At 36.0% G+C, this 13,600-nt stretch overlaps 1 protein-coding gene across 1 annotated transcript in view; it reads right to left on the bottom strand.

Moving 5' to 3' along the window:
• The window catches only part of LOC134746254 (von Willebrand factor A domain-containing protein 8), a 70,227-nt gene that overhangs the window by 39,082 nt on the left and 17,545 nt on the right, over positions 1-13,600 (bottom strand). The window lies entirely within an intron of this gene.

The following is a 13,600-nucleotide window of genomic DNA, read 5'->3' on the forward strand; positions in this document are numbered from 1 at the left end:
TCCTGAAAGTTAACGGTTTCAGAATTAGGCCTATCTCAAACAAAGGGACCCCATGTTCTTGTTAATCCCTTTTTTATGGCAAGGGCACAATCAATTGAAATTAGAAAAAAAAACTTCTTGTAAAGATTTTGCAGTGCTTAGCCAGAAAAGTATATAACTACAAGTACATAAAAATAAAAAGGTCATTTGTGAACAGTGCCGAAGGATATTCCGTAAACTATAAAGCGTACAACTCGTGTATAACTTGCGTTTCAGTCAGGTGCTCATTAATATGAATTTAGTTACAAAATTAACCTATACTATTTTATCATGGTTCACGAGATACAGCCTGGTGACAGACAGACAGAGACAGACAGACGGACAGCGAAGTCTTAGTAATAGGGTCCTGTTTTACCCTTTGGGTACGGAACCCTAAAAAACTAAACTCCGTTTGTATGGGAAGGTGAAATTCGGCCGAGCTTGCCGGAGACTCCTAATCGATATTTTCATACTGTCAGATAACTAAAGTGCTCCATAGCCACCAGAGCGGCGCTATGTACACATATCATGTGACGAATATATAAACGAAAATTGTTCTGTACTTTACGCCTGTCAGATTACATGATCTCGATTTCGCATCGGTCGTGTCTCTCCGTATCTTAAAAAAAAGTACTGTTATTTTTAAAAATGGATAAATTAAAATATAAATATTGGATCGTTTTATCCATTTTAGTTGTTTTTCTTGTTCCAATGGAAACCTAGCTAGCTTTATTTATTAATTAAAAAAATAACATGATTGATAACTAATTCTTAAAATAAATGTAACCAAATATTAAATAAATTACGTTTGGCACTAGACTTTTATACAGGTGGAAAAAAAGTAATGGGCCCTGGAGGGAAAGTGCCTTAAAACCTTAAGTTAGCTATTTTAATTAAAGGAAACATTCTTTTTTTTTTAAAGAAAGAAAACTGCACTGATTTTTTTTTTTCAATTCTGCTTTTCTAAAAATATTCTCCAGTATTAAATATTAGAATGTATGGATATTTTGTACAACAGACGAGTGTAAGATATATTTCTTGTAGAAATGTTATCATTAACATTAACTGTATCGACTAGTTGAATAAAATAGAGGGTGTTTATTTTTTGGAATTTTTAGTCGGTTCGATTCCCGGGCGAGATAAGCGAATATTAAAAAATCTTTGAATGCAGTTTTGTTTCTTTTTAAAAATATGAGACTGTTTCCTTTAAGTAAAATGAGCTAACTTAAGCCTTTAAGGTACTTTCCCTCCAGGGCCCATTAATTTTTTCCACAATAGATACATATTTCACCACTTTGTTTGAGAAAAACAATCCAAAAATAAAATAACCGAATTTTAAAAATGTGCCATAAAATACTCCATTATTAGTATTACATGCGCCACCTATGGACATGCCGAGTAAAACTACCACTCACCTTTCTATTTTAATTTTTTTTATAATCCCCCAACGCAATGAAACGGATATTTTGAACGTATTTTGACTAAGGTGTAGAGTTAGAAGCTTGGCTCTACATGAGATCTGATAACAGTGATAACTTTTTAACAGTGCGAGCCATATGGTCTCGTCTTGGCAACATTTTACATGAAAAAGTGTTTGGTTCTTCATAGTTTGCTCTTGAAAAGTATAAACCATTTGTTAAAGTGGAACTATTTACTGATGTAGCGGTCTTCATTTGTCATTTATGGTTAAACTTAAAATGGTATTTTAAACTATTTTCTGAAGTCAACTTGTTTTCGTTAAAGATTAGCTCATTACCTTGGCAACAAATATTTTTTGGTATACGCACATATTTCTTTCGTTTACTCAGCTTTACCTATGTACATATTTGATATTTACACCGACGTCATATTATGAATTTATATCCGGGTAGGCCTGTTAATATCATATAATTATGCGTGTATTTTTATACCTTTTTAATATGTTTTAACTAGATCAGCAAATTTAAAAGAATGAACGTCAAATTCTTGCGTTTTGAATAATTAATAGTAGACCGAAGCGAATCGGATTAGACTAAAAAAAATCTATTGATATTTAAAATATTTCTTAGGCAGGCTAAGGGGTACGGTGTACAGTCAAGGGCATAAATATATATACATTCCCAAAGTTTCAAAAATATACGCTCTTACACCTTATAAATGTACGCTCTTACACCTTAGGCATCAGTCGTGTTCACATATTTTTGAGCCATTTGTCTGGGTCGATATTTTTGCCTCCGACTTTAATGTAAGATTTTACGGTGTAATTTTATTATATAGTGTTCATTTCATTTCATTTCATATATAATCATGTACATAAAATCAAAAAGGTGTTAAATAATTAAATAATGTCAGTTCATGACGTCCTGCTAGGGCACACAACATACTTAAAACTAATCTAAAACTAATTAAATTAAATTTCTCTTCTTCTAAAAAGTGTTCTCATATCAATGCAATATTTGAAATATCAAAGGCTTTGTATCGTGATCCGATTCGCCCCGGGATCTGAGTAAAGTTACAGTGTACGCGGAGTTGCTCACGCACGTCGCACGTCTAATATTTATTACACTAAACCAAATCTCAACCCCCTGTTTACCCCCTTATCCTTATGGGCATAGCCCGGAGTTTTGGGGGCAAAAACGTACCAATGCTAGTGAATTAAATATCGACTGTTATCTTGTATAGACTCAAGTGTTACGAGTATCTGATCTATATAGATAGCACGCAATTTCTAAGTCATAACAGAAACGTGACCCGTCCTTGAAGTGAATATTATTTAGCAAGTGTTGATTCTTTTATTATCCATTTGCAAACCATTTTAATTTTTATATCCCACGTCTAACATTATTGTCTTATGACGAAGGATTTCATACATGTCATGAAAATTGTTTTATTATGTTTGTTCAATAAATATGTTCAACAACACATAATTAATTCAAAAATGTGAAATCTGTAATTTTTTGTATGATATATTTTTTTTATTTATAAATATATTAAAAATGTTAACTTTTTTTTGTTGCCCTAACCCTAATGTATACCCTACTTTTATTATAACAAGAAACTCCTTCCTTCCATAGTATATTATAACGAGAAAAAATTATGTAAAATTATACTTAAATGCAACCGCGTTTAAGTATAATTTTACAGAATTTGTGGTATTTTCTATAAAAAGGGACCTTATTGTCGATGGCGCTTACGATAAGGTCCCTTTTCATAGAAAATGCCCCATTTTTTCTCATGCATGCAGGCATGCTGCATACAACTGTATGCAGCATGCCTTCAGCATTTTTTACACTAAAAAATTTTTTAATTCATATGATTGTAAAAACAATTATAAAGAATGAAATTAGTTTGCTTTTATTTAAATTAAATACCTTTTTACAAAGTTTCAAGTTCCTAGCTTAAAATAAAACTTGAATCTGTAAAGTAAAATTCAGCTCAAATTATTAATTAAGTGTCGCAAAAGGCACGGTTGGCTGTGCATAGAGGGGTACTGGTGCCTACACTTATGTATGGTAGCGAAAGTTGGGTATGGCAGAAGAGGCATCAGAGCCAAGTGAATGCAGTGGAAATGAGAGCGTTGAGAAGTGTGTGTGGTGTGAGATTACAAGATAGAATTAGGAACAGTGTGATAAGGGAAAAGTGTGGACTGAGCGAAGATGTAGTGACAAAAATTGAGAAAGGTATGTTGAGATGGTTTGGACACGTGAAAAGAATAAGTGAAAGAAGGTTAACAAAGAGAGTGTATAAGGGAGAGGTAGAAACGGGAGTTGGAAGGGGCAGACCTCGGCGGACTTTCTCTGATCAATCCGGGGAAATCCTGAAGAAAGGCCAGGTCAAGAGCACCCTACCGGCGAGCGTGTATGAGGAATGTTATGAAAGTGAAGGAAGCGAAAGAGGTATGTCAGGATCGTAGCAAGTGGAAATCCTCTGCCTACCCCTCCGGGAAATAGGCGTGATTATATGTATGTATGTATGTATGTAACCTTTAAATGAACCTCTGCTTCAAAATTGTTACTTTCCTTTACTTTAACTCGCCCTCGATTCCATGAAATTAAAATTAAAACCTTGTTACCGATCACTACCTATTGGTACACACAAATCCCTCGCTACGCACCTCCGCACAGCGCTGGTGAAAACGCAGCCTAATATTGAGGTTAATCGCGTATAATAAATGCTAATTATCTGCAGTAATTTACTCGTAATTACTAGACTTATATTGACCGGGATATAGACCGGGACTGCGTCGAAATATCGGGAGCTAACAAACAATACAAAAGGTAATCACGGTCTATATCCCGGTCATTATAAGTCTAGTGAAACTAACCGTGAATCATTAATCATCAAAAACTCTTACTCGTAATTATTTTACAGTACTGGTAATGTTATTAACAAAGGCGAAGGGCATCCTAAACTTATAATAGACCATGATGGCGGAGCAGACGATGCTATGACCATATTTATGGGTCTTCTTTACGAAAAGTATTTTAATTGGTAAGTTTGCTCATGTTATGCGGGCTGTACACACTGAGACAGGCCGAGAACGAGTGTGTACATGCTGCTCCGTTCTCGTCTCGTCTCCGATTGGATTGGAGTGGTGCCGAGGCTCTCGACGAGTGTGTACAGTCGACATTATGTATTACCCACAGAGTTGAAAGCTAAGGCTGGCTTTTTCATACATTTTGGCTGATCAGATGGCGACGTTTTCTATGGAAAACCCAAATTTTTTTTCGCGTTTTTGGGGTCGGTCCCATAATAAAAGTAGCTCAGTTTAGCGAGTAGAATCGAGTCCTAAATTTAAAGCCATGTCAGAGACACCCTGTATAAACTAGAGTGTAAGTGTAATTCAAAGAAAATAAATATTATGGCTATTGAGTTATCAACTTCAAGATTTATGGAATAATGGGACTATACATTTTGTGGTTATAATTGTTTTTCAGACCATCAGTCATAGCATTGACGACTACTCATGGCAATGTGGACGAAGACCAGGCATTCATCAACACCCAAAGGATATTAGACACAGCGGAGAGGCGTGAAGTAAGCAATTAATAACAAAGCTAAACAGAAACTGTCGACCTACCTTCAAACTTTCAAGAAAGGAGCGTACTCCCATATTAAATGCCGGCAACGCACTTACAATCCCTATGTTGTTGCGGGTGTCTATGGGCGACGGGATCCCTTATCAGGCAATTCGTATATGCTCGTTTGCCTCGTATATCACAAAAAACAACTGGTGGAATCATTACAAAACTATTCATTCTGCTGAAATAAGTTTAATGTTTTATAACAAAAGAGTTGATACAAGTTCTCTTTTATAAGATTTTATTTAACTTGCTTACCTCGCTCGTTACGAGCGAGCTAAACTCCGCACACCAATTACGATGCATTTAGGATTCTTCATGTTAATAATGAAAATGGTAAAAACAGGTAATGAGACAAACAATAGGTAAAAAGAACCGTTTATTAGTTGTTGTTGTTGTTTAGGCTAACCTTCGCCTCCCCTTAAAGATAACCAATTAGGATGAATTTTGGATTCCTTATCATAGTTTTCAAATGCGGCCGTCACAAAGACAATAGACGGCAATCAACTTTACCTGAGATAACCTTTTCTTTCAATACGCACATTTTTAAGTGCGATGCTATTGGTCATTTATGATATCTATCACTTTTATGATATCGCCTGACCATCTGCAAGACGTTTAAACGATTTTTACAGTACATATGGTGCTACTTTTTCGCACTAGTGCGGGAATGAGCACTTTTCGTGCATATGTCGAAAATTTAAAGGGCCATATGTACTGTAAAACGTTGTATGATACACGTGCGAAAAGTTAATTCGCAACTCGTGTCGATTTAAAACACTCCCTGCGGTCGTGTTTTAATTTATCGCCACTCGTTTCGAATTTCCTCTTTTCCGCACTTGTATCGTAAATTACTATTACCCTTAAGGTGATTCACCGGGAATGTCCACGACTGTACAGTCAGCTGCAGAGATTACGACACGCCATCTTGAACTTTGTCGTAACGCACTAAGGTTGATATTGGGCTGTAGCGCGCGCGTCAATTGACGTCTTTTTTCGTTGCGGACAAAAGGTTATTTGTATTATTTTTGGTAATATTAGCATTTTGTTTCTCAGGTACCTATTTACCGTGGCAGTAACGACTCTCTACTGATCTCAGTAGCAACTGACCATCATTATGGTGCCGACGGACTCGGTGACAACAATTTTGAAGCAATAGAGCCCATTGAAGCTCAAAGGATACCCGCAGCTCTGGGTATCATTGAGCTGACAAATAAATACCCAGGTAATTTTTATCGGTGGTTTTACCAACAATCCTATTAGGTACGAACTAGAACCGGTAACTGCCACTCTCCGTGTTGTTTTCTACTCAGCAGACGCTGCATCGCCGGACGCGAGTATATAAGTAACGCGGGCATGCCCAAAACCCACACCACTCTCGACCTTGCCGACTGAACCTCTCCCCAAATATATCGACGGGGAATCGGCTAAAGCCTATAGAAAAACCTTTATTACTATGAAATAAAACTATGAAAACGGATTATATCGCGTATATTGAATTTATAATTCATCCCGACGTTTCGAACTCTTTACAGCGTTCGTGGTCAACGGGTGATTACTACGCAATAAGAGCGAAATAGGCGTCGGCGCGTCGGCAGGCGCCGGCCGATGCGAGCCGAGACGAATGACGACTTTTTCGCTCTTATTGTGCAGACCTAAAGGTTTGTTCTATCGGCTATTGCCGAATCCGCGTCGATATATGTAAGGAGACCCTTAGTGAATACGTGCGGGGCCGGTTCGGTAGCACGTGCATAACGACTGGCACCGTAGCTATGCGATCACTGGAGGAAGACCCTGGGTGGGCTGGGTGAAGGGTAGTTGCACACGATAAAGCGTGGTTTAACCTTCTTCACTATAGACGAGAACTGAGACACCAGCGCGCCGTTCTCCCACCTTCATCACCGGACACGGCATTCTCCTGCCAGCTATGCGGTCGCGCCTACCGCTCTCGCATTGGACTTACTAGTCATTTGCAGAAGTGCCGCACTCTTATGGACGCTGTTTGAACCATCATTTTATTGATGTTACAGGCCAATGATGATGAATGATGTATCAGATGTATTACGAAATAGTTATCGAATGTAGACGAGATATAAAAGCTAAAAAAATCGTGTTTCGAGTTCCACAGCCGAACTGGATAGCACTGAATAGTCAAATGTCAACGTACCGTTTATTGCACGGGCCGCACAGGGACCAGAAACATCTAGGTACCTCTACCTTAGCTGTCAAATTCAAAGAATTTTCCCTAGACTTTATGCCTCTTATTAATCTAATAACTCTTTCCTGTCTCCGATTTCGGTCTGTCAGTCAGCGGGCTGTATAATTTGCATATTGTCTTTTATTCGTTTCAGGTGAAATAGCACTGGTTGCGACCGGTGCACTCACTAACATAGCTTTGGCAGTACGATTGGAACCCCAATTGATTAATCGGCTTTCACATCTGTATGTAGGCGCGGGAAACGTTTACAGTAAGTATATAAATAAGCGTTTATTCAAATTGAGCTTATGATGATTATTGGTCGGTTCTGCGGTAACGAATACCCGCAGTTATATAGTTGATTAAGAATGTCCATCGAGGAAAAAATCCTTTAAAATCTCTCTCAATGTTCAAAATCGTCCCTATTCACCCCATTTGCTGTATTTGTTTTACAAGGGGTAAAAGTTGCTGTTTAACCCCTCGTGCTAATATTGATACCCGAGCAAGCGAAAGATTCCAAAATTGAACCACGAGCGTTGCGAGGGTTTCAAGGCACGAGGGTTAAACAAATTTTGCCATCGAGTGAAACACTAGTAGATTGTGTCACAAGGGAGCAAAATGACATATTTACGGCGAGGGCGTACAATTGAATCCTAAATGAAGCGAAGGATTCTACAATAGAATCCTGAGCGTAGCGAGGGATTCTAACATAGAATCCTGAGCGTAGTGAGGGATTCAAGTGTTAACGCCCAAGGTGAAAATAATTTTGCTACCATGTGACACATACTGCTTTTCACGTCACCTATGAGGAAATTACATACATACATTAGGCTTCAAAACATTATTATTTTAAGCAAAGATCGATACGGACAAAGTGCCAAAAATATGTATACACGACCTTAGTATAGGCTATTTGACTAATTTTTGAAAATGGTTTTAATTGATTGTTTATGACTTAATAATTACACTACATTGATATTTCCGTGAAATTTCCTGTATTAAATATAAAAAATCAATGTTAAACTTTATTTATTTTGAACGCGCCTTAAACGCTGTTTTTGCAAAGGGGCTAAGGGCTAATCACGTGACACGTGTGACGTCACACACGAGTAAACTCAGTCAATGACCTTAGTAAATCTTATGGTTTATGTGCATTGAATTGATTATTTCACTGTAAAATGGTATATAAATGGTGTATAGTGCCGCAATGTTCAAGTACGACTATAAAAAATCCAGATAAATTGTTTGTTTCCGTTCCAACGAATCCCAAAAAAAGAAAAATGTGGTTAAAACTAGCGCGAAGAGACCCAAAGAGCATTTTAGCGCATACAAATGTTTTTATGTGTGAAGACCACTTCGATGTAAGTAATATTTAACTGTAAATAAATATGGTAGTTAAAGCAGCGGATTTCGTTGTATTTAACGAAACAAGATCTAGGTATTTAATGTATTACTACATAACCTCATAACATAGCTCTTTCAGCATTAGTAGGTAGTTAGTAGCATACTTTTTCTTTCGAACTAAAGTGCAGTATGGAGATACTATTCTCGTCATCGTATGCTATATATATATCGTCGTCGTATTCGTATCATCGAAATCGAAATGTTCGTAAATAAACAATTTCTACGTATACTCACATAGCTGTTTTTACATTTCTAAGTTCCGCAGCATAGTAATCCGAATTATCTTTAAAGTAAAGTGCAACCATTGATGCGTCTATGTCTGGTAGGTTGCCGCTATCAGCTTTCACATATTTCGGCTCCATTTTGAGATTCTTATGAATATTGTGCTATTGTGCTGCTATTGAACTATATACGGATAAATCGGAATATATCAGAAAACTGTGGAACAATAACTAAAATTAACTAAATACAAATAAAACAGTTAAAACACCCAAGGCAATCAAGAATGTTTACGCGCGTGTGACGTCATCCGAGCGTTGACCAATCACAGAGCGTTCACGTCCCTGATGAAATTTCAAAAAATATTAAATTTTCTTTCGTTTATATTCCAAAAACAACATAATTTACATTCAAATATAGTGAAATATACTTTATTAGTTTATTATCTTTCAGGATGACAGCAATTCGTTATATATTTTTAATGTTGTCAAATACCCTATAGGTAGGTACATACTTCTGGCACTTTGTCAGTATCGATATTTTCAGACGTGACTGTACTGACAAATTAAAATACCTACAGCTCATAATTATGTACCTAATATCTTTTCAGACAGCAGCAAACACCTAAAATGATACAATGAAATCAAGTACATTATTTTTGTAGATTTTTCTGGTAACAAATTAACGGTTACCCCTTTGAACCAAATCTTCGGAAGAACACTATGAAGACTGATATCACTTATTTGTTATTATAAAGTTATTGATTTAAACTAAGTATTTATAAATTTATACACAATACAGAACCGCATAATTATGCTTTGTGAAATATTTGTACAAAACTTTTTAAATATAAACTTTTTAAATTGCATAGACAAGTATGGCTGCGTTTAAGGAGACCTAAAATGTCAAAATAAAAATTAAATTACTAAACAACTTTTTTTTACGTTTCTTTGTAAATATTACGCTAATTAATTAATTTACTTAATTTAAATATGCTATTAATTAATTTACTTAATTTAAAAATGCTATTAATTAATTTAAAATACGCTAATTACATTTATTGTTTACAATTACAACAAATTGTAATCGATTATATGCATACTAATTTCATGTCTTTGTGTCAATATTTCATACTGGCAACAAAATGTACCCGCGAGTGTGGAATTGAAACACGAGCAAGCGAAAGGATTCTATAGTTGAACCACGAGCGAAGCGAGTGGTTCTAAAATAGAATCCTGAGCGTAGCGAGTGTTTTAACAGACGAGAAGTAAAATACATTTGCACCCGTGTGTAACACAAAACTTTTCCCCTCACTATAGCGAGGAAAGTGCAACATCCACAGGCGTTAGATGATCTTCATCGACTGGAATCACTCATTTTTTTACGATATTATAACAAAAAACTGGAAATTCTGTACTTTTACGTAAGAAGTTTTTAAGTAAAATTTTTGTTGACAATGTTGACATTTCTGACGTATGAAATGTCAATGATGCGTTTTGAAATTGCATCGACTCAACTTGTGCGTTCAGAATTATGATCAACATCATTATAAAAGAACAAAGGTTTTTATGGAATTTTAAGGTTTATGACTTAAAATAATTAAATAAAGCTAAATTTGGTATTTTTTATTAAATACTCAAACCATTTATTTAATGATAATTAATATCGAACAAACCATTATTATGAGCGTTTTACGTTTTGTTATCTGTCAAAAGCTACTTAAACACGCTCCATCCAAGGTCAAATTACTTTCCCCACTAGTGGATAAAATGCGTTTTTCCCCGCTTGTTTTAAAGGATAAAAGACGGCTTTCCGAGCTAGTGAGGGGAAAAATATTATTCACTGCCGTACATATACTAGACATTGCAAATGAGGTATAGTTTCTCTAGTAAAGTAGTATTGAGGGCGGATAATGGAGGTTCAACTGAGCTAACACTAACCTGACTATCGATAATAATATTTACGAATATTATTATCTTATATTAACTTTGTAATCCTAACAAGGCCTAGTTGCCCCTGTGGGTTGGAAGGTCAGATGGCAGTCGCTTTCGTAGAAACTGTTGCCGTCAATTCTTAGGATTAGTTGTCAAGCGGACCCCAGGCTCCCATGAGCCGTGGCAAAATGCCGGGATAACGAGAGGAAGATGAAATAAAACTATGAAAACGGATTATATCGCGTATATTGAGTTTATAATACATCCCGACGTTTCGAACTCTTTACAGCGTTCGTGGTCAACGCACGCACGCTGTAAAGAGTTCGAAACGTCGGGATGTATTATAAATTCAATATACGCGATATAATCCGTTTTCATAGTTTTATTTCATGAGTAACTATCGCGGTAACCGAAGACAATATTATGAGAGGAAGATGATTAACTTTGTAATAAAATTGACCATTTGCCAGTAAAAAATTTGGACGTTGGTACATTGCAGGCGAAAATGAAACGAGGGCAGAGTTCAACGCAAAGCAAGACGCGGAAGCGTACCACATAATAATGCAAAAAGCTCATCCGGAGAAAGTGACGGTTCTACCCTTCTCACAGGTCAGAACAAAAGGTGTGTCCCGGGTAAGTTGTTCAATAAACCATCCAATCAGCTTTATACACGGTGGCGAAAATATAAGTGCATCCCCGTTGCCAGGGAGGTTTTGGGATTATACTAAGCAACTTTTACTATGGAACCAACACAAAATTTGGCTGTTTCATACATTTTGGCTGGTGCATTTTCTATGGGAGAGTAAATTTTTTTTCGTGGTCGGTCCGGGATGCACTTATTTTTTAACCACCCTGTATGTACAGAAGTACAGATACAAATAGCATCAAGTACTAAATGGAGCTTTTAAGAAAATTCGCAGTCGTAACTTATAGGTCATAGGTTTCAATTTGTAACTGTAAATGTTTAATAAATTATTGTAATTGATTGTGTAAATATGTAATATAATGTTAATAGGTTTTAAGTTTTAAATTATTTTGCATGCCTACTATTATAAGGTATTGACATTATCTGAACGTAATACTTTTGACTACCATCTTATTTGTACATAATGTTAAGCAAATAAACGCATTTCATTTCATTTAGGTATAGGTACTGGTACTGGTACGGACCAGCGGTCTATACGGAATGGCAAAGAGCGCTTTCGTTATAAATTTGCATTAAATTTGAGTTTGTGGCGTCAATGTATGATAACAGCAATTCGTTTTATATAGTTACTCCATCTAGTAGCACTGATCTATACAACTTTGGGAACTAATCAAATTATTTTTATCTAATATTTTGATTTGTGGTTTTAAAGTAGTAACACTACTATGTTATAAATTTTAAACTGAAATAAGTGTTACAATACTTACTAAAGAAAGTGACGAATAAGCCCTCCAGTGGTGAAGGCCGAATCCGAATCCTTGGCGTTTTCTAAAATAAATATTGTAAACCTCATTCTTTCAAATCTGGACATTCTTAGGCTCATTCTACTCAGAATCGACAGCATTCTCCATCTTGCCATTAAAAAAAAGATTCCCAAAATGTCCATTCCATTACGTCACGTTTTAGTGTGAAAAAATGTTTCACTTGCCGTACGTCGCGTGACGTAGTGGAATGTACAATTTTCATACACATTTTTAGAGACGCTTTTTTTATCATCAGGATTAAATATGCTAGTGATTCTGAGTTTTAAAGAACCCAAATACAACAGGATCTGTGAGAATCAGGTTTTCAATATTTATCTTAGAAAACGCTCACCTAGTGATCTATGCAAAAACGTAACCTTGCAATAATAGGCTAGATGACAATTTTTTATAATTGGTATCAATCGATCAGGTTTGTTTTTGGGATCAAATGTCTATATGGGACCCACTACAAAAGTCAGAAATGATAGTCAAAGTCTGACAGTCGTACTTCACTCGCGAAACGCTTCTAACAAAACGATAAGTGAACGTGACGACCAGTGACGACAAGGTCACCAAGAGCCCATCTTGAATGTATGGAAAATAAGTTAAAATGCGATTTTGTCGGTGAAATATTACGTTTATGCATTTAGTTGACATACAATATTTTTTTGGATAAAATGCAAGGAATCCAATGGTATCTTTACTTTATTCCTTTTTGAAAGTTAAAAAAAACTTTAAATTTCGAAACTTAGATCCTGTATTTTCTTATCATTTCCATATATTATTTTAATATCCACATTATTGTGATAAAATTCTCATTTGCTATATATTTTAAAAGATTTTGTTATAACATTCCACATGTGTCATCATCCCTATTGTATTATATTTCAGCAATGGCGCCAAGAAGTCCTAGGAGCCATACCAACTAAAATAATGAGGGCTCAAAATGCCTTCGAAAGGATTTCCATAGTAAAAAAAGATTACTTTGCTGAATTGGACCCTATTGTTGTGTGTGTAGCTCTGAGTGATACAATTGTTGGAGATGTGAAATATTCGCAAAATAGCATTATTTTATGTGGTAAGTGGAAGTTGGATTTTGATATGTAGGTAAAGTCTGCATCTTGACTTTTTCGCCTATGACGGTGATCTGTGAAACAAAAGTCATTGTTCCTTTTGTGCGAGCGGTTGCCCATTGTGTACCATTGTCTCTGACAATGGCACGCGCCGTAGCACGCGCTCAGACTCAATGATGACGCGATACAATGATAGCGACCCTAAGATAAAGCGTATTTTTCTGTTTAGTTTTGATGAATATTGTC

This window comes from Cydia strobilella, chromosome 12 (genome assembly GCF_947568885.1).
Source record: "Cydia strobilella chromosome 12, ilCydStro3.1, whole genome shotgun sequence".
In the NCBI taxonomy this organism is placed as follows: domain Eukaryota; kingdom Metazoa; phylum Arthropoda; class Insecta; order Lepidoptera; family Tortricidae; genus Cydia; species Cydia strobilella.